We start from the raw sequence: 9,334 nt of genomic DNA on the forward strand, positions 1-9,334 counted from the left end.
TTACGAGACAGGGCCTTGCTATGTAGCCCAGGCTAGCCTCCAACTCTTGGTGTTCCTCCTGCCTCGGTTTCCCAAGTGCTGCAATTACAATCACAGGCCACCATATCACTTCCACCCACTCTTTATGATGCCACAAAGTCTTTTAGCAGAGCCTCCATGGCTCATGCAGGGCAATAGATAACAGCTGACCCCTGAAATCCCCCTCTCACCATTTCTGTCAGCAGATGCATCCGGAAACAGACAGGGGCATGGGCAGCTGCTTTAACCACTTTGAGGCCTCCCCCTCCACCCCTCCTCCCTTCTGTTCTATTTCTCACTAGAATGTTTGTTATCTTTCTAGATTCTATTTGTGTGTGTGCATTCGTGAGTGTGTGTGTGTGTGTGTGTGTGTGTGTGTGTGTGTGTGTGTATGTGTGTGTGTCTTAGGATGGCACAGGTATGGAGGTCAGAGGATAACATTCAGGAGTTAGCTTTCTCCTTGCACCATATGGGTCTGGAGATCAAATGCAGTCAGGCTTGGCAGCAAGTTCATTTGTCTGAGCCATCTCTGCCCATAATTTGTGCTAGATTTTTCCCATGGGCAGGTATTTCAAATGTCCTACAGACAGGCAGGCCAGGATCACTTTTTCCTCATGTACACCCCAAGCTATCTGTGCCATGTTCACAGAGATTCTTCTCTCAGACCTGTCTTGCCATTGCACCTCCAAAGATCACAGCCCTGGCATCCTTAAAGGCACCCCACATGCTACCCAAAGCCTTGCCAGTTTTCCAAATTTGGGCCCTGATAGAAATTTAGGTATCTGTGACACATGCCCTTTTCTGTTTTACATTCTAGTTACCGCTCATAAGAAATAATAAGACAGGTGCTATGTCTTTCCCATGGCTTCACTCCCTGGAGACCTTGTAAGCAGTAGCAGTTAGACATATTTGTTACATTGAAACATCAAAAAAGTGTGTGTGTGTATATCTGAGACAGGGTCTCACTTCCAGGCTGTCCTGGAACTCTGTAGATCTGGCTGGCCTGAAAGTCATAGGCCTCCTTAGTGCTGCGATTAAAGGTATGTGCCACCATACCTGGCCAATAAAAGCCTATACATTTCTTACTGACACACTTAGGGAAGATACTTTTCCTCATCTGAAGGGCAAGAGAGTTAAAATGTTTGCCTTTATCTCCCAGGATCTGTGTTCCTACATAGGTAAAACCCACTCACACTGTAAATTCAGACTTGTCCATGTAAGTCCAATTTTTTATCTGGCCCAAATGGTATTCCATTCTAGCACTTTAAAGCTATGAAATATTGACATATTTTCATTTCCCAGAGAATATATTATTCATTACTTCCCTATTGCATAAAATCCTATTTTCATCTGCAGAGACATGGCCCCAATTCCTCACTCCTGGTAGGAATTACGTAATGACAGCAGGAGAGCAGCCTGCTTTCTTTGTGCTGGTCTTAGCCTGGAATCTCATAATCTGTTTCAAAGCAGGGCATTATGGAAAATCTGGCTGGGCTGCTCTGGCAGACATTTTCTGCATTTAACTATTTAGAGTGAGAAAAATCATTTGGTTATAGACTTTTGCCCAACAATGTCTTCTCTTTGGACCCTCTTTGTCATTCTTGGGATGACAGGATACTAGGACCTGCAGAATGGGACTTCACCAAGTTCAGTTTTGAGTGTGTTGGTTCTCTCTATGCCATCTGCTACTGATCTTGTGGTGTTCAGCAGCTGAAAATATAGACTTCTGGTATTTTTCTCATGCCCAGTCATATTGCTCTGAATGTCTGTTTGTCCCTACTGACCCAATCACCAAGTTATTAGAGTCAGCCATCTTAGGAATTTTAATCTTTACATAGAAGAGAAAGAAAGGCTGGAGAACAGGCCAAGACGTTCCTACAACACAGAGAAAGGCTTCATGCCAAGTTCCTACATCCTTATCCTCGTGATCTGTGAATGTGACCCACATGGTGAGAAAAGGCACTGCATATGTGGTTTTAAGTCAAGAGTTTGGAGGTGGGCTGTAGACCCAATAGCCTATACCCTCAGAGGACAGAGACAAAGGGAGATTTGATACACTAAAAAGTAGAAGGTAATGAGACCACAGATGGAGAGACACTACTGATGTGGCCAGACACCAGGGAGTGCTCACTGCTATGAGAAGTCCACCAAGACGAGGAACAGGTTTTCCTGAGCTCTGCTGACGCCATTTTCTACTGGGAGACTGAGTTTCCAGCCTACACACTGTGAGTGGTTACATTTCTGCTGAATTCAGCCACCAAACTGTGGTCAGCCACAAGCAAATAAAACAGTAGCCTATCCCTGAAATGTTTCTATCTTTGCTGCTTTCCTTTTTGAGCCTGCGTATTTTTAAAATCCCATTTTTTCCCTTCATGTTTTCTCTGAGAAAACAACTCTCCATGTTCTTTTCAATTTCCTTAGATGATGGATTTCAGACTAATTTAACAAACATTTACCAATCATCTATTGTGGGCCTGGAATGTTAAGATACTATAGGGGACACAAAGCAAAAGCATACAGCCTGTCCTTAGTCTGTAACTAGAAAACAGTTTTAATAATGCTCATTCCCAGTGTATGATAAAATGCAAAGATAAGAGCCAAAGCCAGGATGGGCTAGAGTGATCGAGAAGGATGGAAGTGAGGGGGCCTGGGGCATGGGGGTAGACTTGAATGAAGAAGCAGACCTTGCAGGAAGATAATGGGACAAAGAAGACTTCAGAATGCATTCTTCTAGTCCTTCTTGTAGTCCCTCCCCATTTTCATTTCTTTCTGCATTAAACAAGTAACCAAGATTCTTTTTCTCCTTTTGTGTCCAGTGCTACGGATTGAAGCTAGGGCCTCATGTGTACTAGTAAAGTTTTCTACCACTGAGCTACACTACCAGCTTCTTTTACTTTGAGGCACAGTCTTGCTAAGTTACCCAGGCTGGCCCTCACCTCCTGGGTGGCTAGGGTGATAGATGTGTACACCAAGCACCACGGGATTTCTCTGAAAACATTTCAAAAACATAAAACTGCACCATGAGATGCTTCTGTAATCTCATACAATTTCTACCCAGAGAAAAGCTTTGCTAGCAATTCCAAGTATCTTCTTCAGGCTTTACCCCTGCACACACAGTGATATGTTTAGGTAATTGTTACTGGAATGACAGCATGCTGCACACATTCTTTCCCTACCTGCTGTGAACAGAGAAGAATGGGGCATTTTAAGATAATTCTTCTTTGGCACACACACACACACACACACACACACACACACACACACACACACACACACACAGATTTCCCTAATCTCATTCTGATCACATGCTTTAGAAAAATCACACTTTTCTAACCACATAATGGACTATGCTGAGGGAAGAAGCCAGGAGGGAAGAAGGAGGGAGGGAAGAGTTTTTGTTTGTTTGTTTGTTTGTTTTTGACAATAATCTGAATAAACAGGCTGATAGGGAGGGTGTGGAGAGACGGCTCAGCAGTTAAGAGCACTCACTGCTAGAACCTACACCAGGCAACTTGAAACCACCTATAACTCTGGCTCCATGGGATTGGACGCCCTCTTCTGGATTCTGTGGGCGTTGCACTCACATGTATATTCTCATGAACATATATAGACATAACAAAAAATAAAAAAAAATGAAATTAACTAATTAAGAGTTAGAATCAGGGTCTGAGGGCATAGCTCAGTTATCAAGTGACATGTGTATGGCCTGGGTTCAATCCCAGCATGGCAAAACTAATTAAAAGCACCATGTGGCAGCTCACATTCGCCCAGCACTCAGAGGCTGAGGTCGAAGAATCTATACAAGTTCAAGGCGCCAGGCAGTGGTGGCGCACACCTTTAATGCCAGCACTTGGGAGGCAGAGGCAGGTGGATCTTTGTGAGTTTGAGGGCAGCCTGGACAACAGAGTGATTCCCTGTCTAAAGAAAAAAGTAAATTCATCAAGTAAAATCAGTACAAATCAGAGTAGGGCACGGCAGTAGCTGCGAAGTTAGGGACAGGAAAGGTCTTTTCCCTACTAATCAAGATCTTGGACCATGTCGATAAAAGTGAACCCCTTTTTACCTTTGAGGGGCAGAAAAATGCAAATAATACATAGAAAACAGTGAAAATTAAAGCAAAAAGCCCAAGCCACCCATAATCCCTAAGATTCAGCAATCACCACACATACATTTGGCTTGTTTCCTTTTGGACATTTTCCTGTGTAAATGTGTGCATTCACATACACTCCACAAAATGACGTTTTGAGGGCTGGTGAGATGGCTCATCTGGTAATGCCAAGCCTAACAAGTGGCCTAAGTTTGCTCTCTGGAACAAATGGTGGTAGAAAATGGCTCCTGAAAGTTGTCCTCTCATCTCCACATGTGTACTGTGACACACGTACACACACAGAAACACAAAAATGAATAAAATGTAGTAAGTTCAAAAATAAAAAAAATTAGAATAGTACAAGGCATTTTTATGACATACAATGTATGCGAGGTGCGTGTGTGGCATGTGTGTGTAGTGTGTATATATATTGTTTGTGTGTATATGGTGTATGTGTTTGTGGCGCTGGGGACCAAACCCAGACCCTCAGACATTCTAGTTACTACTGAGCTACAAAGTAACCCTACTTAAACTACAGTTTATAGTTTACTTGAACAATTCTCCATAGTTTTTTGTTTGTTTCAATTTTTGATCATAAGAAGGTTTCAATGAACATTTTGTCCATTATTTGCAAATCTGTCACATTTTTCTCAAAATTAATTTCTAGGGGCTGGTCTCCTCAGGTGCTGCAGGCATGTGGTATATACCCATACATTTAAGTAAAACACTTGTACAATAAAAAATAATTTTTTAAAAATTTACTTGCTTCTGTCTAGAAAAATATACCCCCAGCCCATCCCGAGACAGGATTTCTCTGTGTAACAGCCCTGGCTGTCCTGGAACTCACTTTGTAGACCAGACTGGCCACTAACTCACAGAGAACCACCTGCCCCTGCCTCCCAAGTGCTAGGATTAAAGGCGTGCACCATCACCCACCCCCCACAAACACACACAGTGAAAACTAACTTTTAATAACTAGTTAGACAAAAGATTTATGGTGTTTGTGGGATCATCTGTTTCTCTGCTTAGTTTTTCTTGCTATTTTAAGCCAAGAGTATAATCTACTCCTTCATTCAAATTTTGCTTCCGTGTTAAGCAGTAGATAATGGGTATTTGCAGAAGTATGAGGCCCTGGTTTGATCATCTATACTCACGCAATGCAGCAGCAACACAAACACATACATTCCCATATTTGAAAGCCAAATTTACCCGAATATCAGTATGAATCATAATCAACCTAAAATGTCACACCCATTCAAGGTAAGGGACTATCCCCAACTGTCATTTCCTGATGAGTAAGGAGATAAATTACAGTAAAGAAAACCTTTAGTGGACTCTTTAGGGGAAATTTCCCATTTTATGGTGCTCAAGAAAAAGCATTTCCCTAGAAATGTAGCAGTTGTTATTTTAAACGGAGTCAGCAGCCAGGTATAGCGGTACATGCCTGTAATCCGAGCTCTTGGAGGCTGAGGTTGGAGGATCATGAGTTCAAGGCTAGTTTGGGATACAATGAGTTTCAGGTCGGCCAGGGCTATATAATGAGTGGTTATTTTAAAACAAAACAAACAAAACCCACCAAAAAACAACAAAAACAAAACCAATCACTTTCACTGCTCTCCTAGTTACTGAGAGGCAAAGGCAAGATGGTCACTTGAGCCAAGGAGTTCAGTGCCAGCCTGGGGTGGGGGAGGGGGACAGAGACCTCATCCTTAACACCGGAGTGTCTAGCTGAAAATGTATTTCTCTACTGTTTGCTAGTCTGTAAAAATATTGTTTCTAACCATGGGAGGCAGAATGGAGGAACATGGCTACACTTTATTTCAGAGGTTACAAAGAGACTCTTTCTTCAGTGGCTCTGCTTCATGTTTCCCCACAGGCTCACACAAACATCTAGCTTAAGAAAAATGGGTTAAGGGTGGGAGGGAGTGGGGCTGCTCCTCCCAACCTCCGTTTGCAGGTGACAGATCTCTTCAGCATAACATCACCATCTTGTGGCCTTTGGCCACATTACGGTTAAGACCTAAAAGCTTTTGTAATTGAGGCCTGAAGCCATTCTCCTAGTGACTTCCTGAGAAAGGAAATACACAGTGCCAGCCAGCTAGGCACACCAGTTCCCACCCTCCGCTGAGACGGCATCTCTGTGTTTACCCAGGATTCTAAAATACCCAGTTAAAAGAAGTAAACAAACTAGACAGGTTTAATCGGAGCAGAGTTGCTGTAAGGAGAAAGCTTCAGTTTTGTCTTTGGGCTAAGTCTATTTTATTTTATTCTTTTTCTTTTTTTTTCGAGGCAGGGTTTCTCTGGGTAGCCCTGGCAGTCCCGGAACTCAGTCCACAAGGCCAGCCCTTGAACTCAGGGATCTGCTTATCTCGGCGTGGGCCTCCAAGCCCAGCTAGCTAGATATATTTTAGTAGTTTTATTTTATTTCTCATAAACTGGGCATACTGGTGCAGATGTGCATATTCCTAGCACTTGGGAAGTAAAAATAGGAGGATCAGAAGTTGAAGGCCTTCCTCAAAAATTTAAGTTTAAAACCTGCTTGGTTCTAGGTTGTGGTGGGGCACGCCTTTAATCCCAGCACTCAGTAGGCAGAGGTCAGCCTGGTCTATAGAGCGAATTCCGGGACATCGAGGGCTACACAGAGAAATTCAGTCTCGGAAAAACAACAACAACAACAACAAACAACAAAAACCTAGTCCCCCCTCCAAAAAAAAAAAAAAAAAAAAGCCCTGCTTGGGCTACATGAGACTGCCTTAAAAAAAAAATAACAAAACATTGCAGGGGAGTTAGTTTTCCTGACATTCTCCTCTGTTTCAGAAGTTGGGGAGTGTTCTCCCATGTTTGTCTCTATAGGCTCCCCACTATTTTATTAGGCTTTTAAAAGATAATCTTTCATCTTATTCCTCCTGTCTGTTGTCCTCTAGTCTCTCCTTCCGGGTACTCTGTTCTCGGTCTCCATGGTAACCATACAGCTGTCACTCTCCTCCTAGCAGGCCCCGCCTCCTCTGCCTGTTTCTTCCCTCTCCATGCCCTCCCTTTGCTAGTGCAGCCGCTGACCTCATCCTGCCTGCTGGCCGAGGTCTTTCCAGGACACAGCTCCCTGGTAACCCATATCGGGCAGGAAGTAACCAAACCCAGCCTTCTCCAGAGCCCTCTACGTTGGAGGGGAAAGGTCCCAAGAAACAAAAGGTTCCCCTTTATTTCTCTAAGGAACGCCTTCTGATTTAATAATGTTTGCTGCGGCTTGCTTTTTTTCCCCTCTTTTCTCCACACAAAAATACACATTTTCATAGGAAGTATACGAGGACATTTTCAACATTCATCTTTCCTTGCCCAAACTCTCATTTTCATAGGGAACTTACCGGGGCTTTGAAGTTGACAATCAACTCTCCTAAAAATCCAGTAGATACATAGCAATGAGAGGACATGGAAGTTAAGGATAAAATACTTGTCATTGTTTTGGAAAACAGCTTATTTTGGGAAGTGTTGCCTATTTCTAGATACCCAGAAAACTCTTCCATATGGAAATTGGCTTCCCTTCCAAATAGATTTTTTTATGATGCCAAGTTTATACACACACACACACACACACACACACACACACACACACACACGAGTTATAAGAAGCAACCAACTAATTGACTCAGTTTATACCATATTATGCATTTTTTCCACCGATTATAAAAACAATCATCAGAATCCTTCATGGCAAATGTCCTAGTTTGCTATTTCTGTGCTAAGACACTGACTGAAAGCAATTTGGGAAGGAAAGAGTTTATTTCACCTTACAGTTCACATTCCATCACGAAGGGGAAGAATCAGCAGGAATTCAAGGCAGGAACCAAAGCAGAACCACAGAGGAATGCTGCTCCCTGGCTTGCTCAGCTTACTTCCTGTATGAACTACCTGCTCAGAGCTGGCACTGCCCATAGCACATGGGGCTCACATCAATCATGGATCAAGAAAATGCCCCCAGACTTGCCTACAGGCCAATCCGATACGCCGATATTCTCAATCGAGGTTCCCTCTTTGCAGATGACTCTAGCTTATGGCAAGTTGACAAAACAAAACCCTAACCAGAATTCCAAATTAGCAGAAAAAAAAAAAAAACAAAAACGTAACACAGTCTGTCCTACTAGCTAAAAATTTCCTTGCTTATTCTAATATATTTCTATTGTAAAAAAATATATCTATGAAACAGAACAAAATAAAATCTTTGCACCCAGAGCTAATTAACATTGGCATTTGTTGCCTTTTTAGTATGTCTGAATTTGACCTTAATTTTAAAAGACACTTTAGGCCGGGCGTTGGTGGCGCACGCCTTTAATCCCAGCACTCGGGAGGCAGAGGCAGGTGGATCTCTGTGAGTTCGAGACCAGCCTGGTCTACAAAGAACTAGTAACAGGACAGCCTCCAAAGCCACAGAGAAACCCTATCTCGAAAAAAAAAAAAAAAAAAAAAAAAAAAAGAAAAAAAAAAGACACTTTATACAAAACCCAGAGGGTATAAAGGAGGGCAATAATAAAGCAAGAGCGATGGCTCAGCAGTTATGAGCATGTACTATACTATGAGGATACGGGGTTGGTTCCCAGCATCCATATTAAGTGGCTCACAATTGCTGGTAACTCCAGATCCGGGGGATCTGATGCCCTCTTCTGGCTACTAGCAGTAGCTGGATACCTGCATGTATGAGGTACATGTAAAGACAAACAGGCACACACATATAAGAATAATGAATCTTTAAGAAGAGATAATGAGAGGCTGGAGAGATGGCTCAGAGGTTAAGAGTACTGGCTGCTCTTCCAGAGGTCCTGAGTTCAACTCCCCGCAACCACATGGTGGCTCATAACCATCTACAATGAGATTTGGTGCCTTCTTCTGGGGTGCAGGCATATACATAGGCAGAATGCTGTATATGTAATAAATTTAAAAAAGAGAGATAATGAAGGATGGCATTTCCCCTTCCTTATCCTCCTGTCCTCAGGTTCCTCTCTTAGGAAGCAACCACTGTTCCCAGTGTGTACAGGAGTCTTCTTGAGAGAGACAGTCAATGGTTTTTTGTTCTTTTGAGACTGGTTCTCTATGTGGTCCTGGCTGTCCTGGAACTCTCTTACTTAGAGCAGGCTGACCTTGAACTCACAGAAATCCATCTGCCTCTCTCTCCCCAGTACCGGGATCAAAGTCGTGTGCCATTGTACCTGGCTCTCAGAGTTTTAATGGTAGCTTTAT

Source organism: Cricetulus griseus, chromosome 4 (genome assembly GCF_003668045.3).
Source record: "Cricetulus griseus strain 17A/GY chromosome 4, alternate assembly CriGri-PICRH-1.0, whole genome shotgun sequence".
NCBI lineage: Eukaryota > Metazoa > Chordata > Mammalia > Rodentia > Cricetidae > Cricetulus > Cricetulus griseus.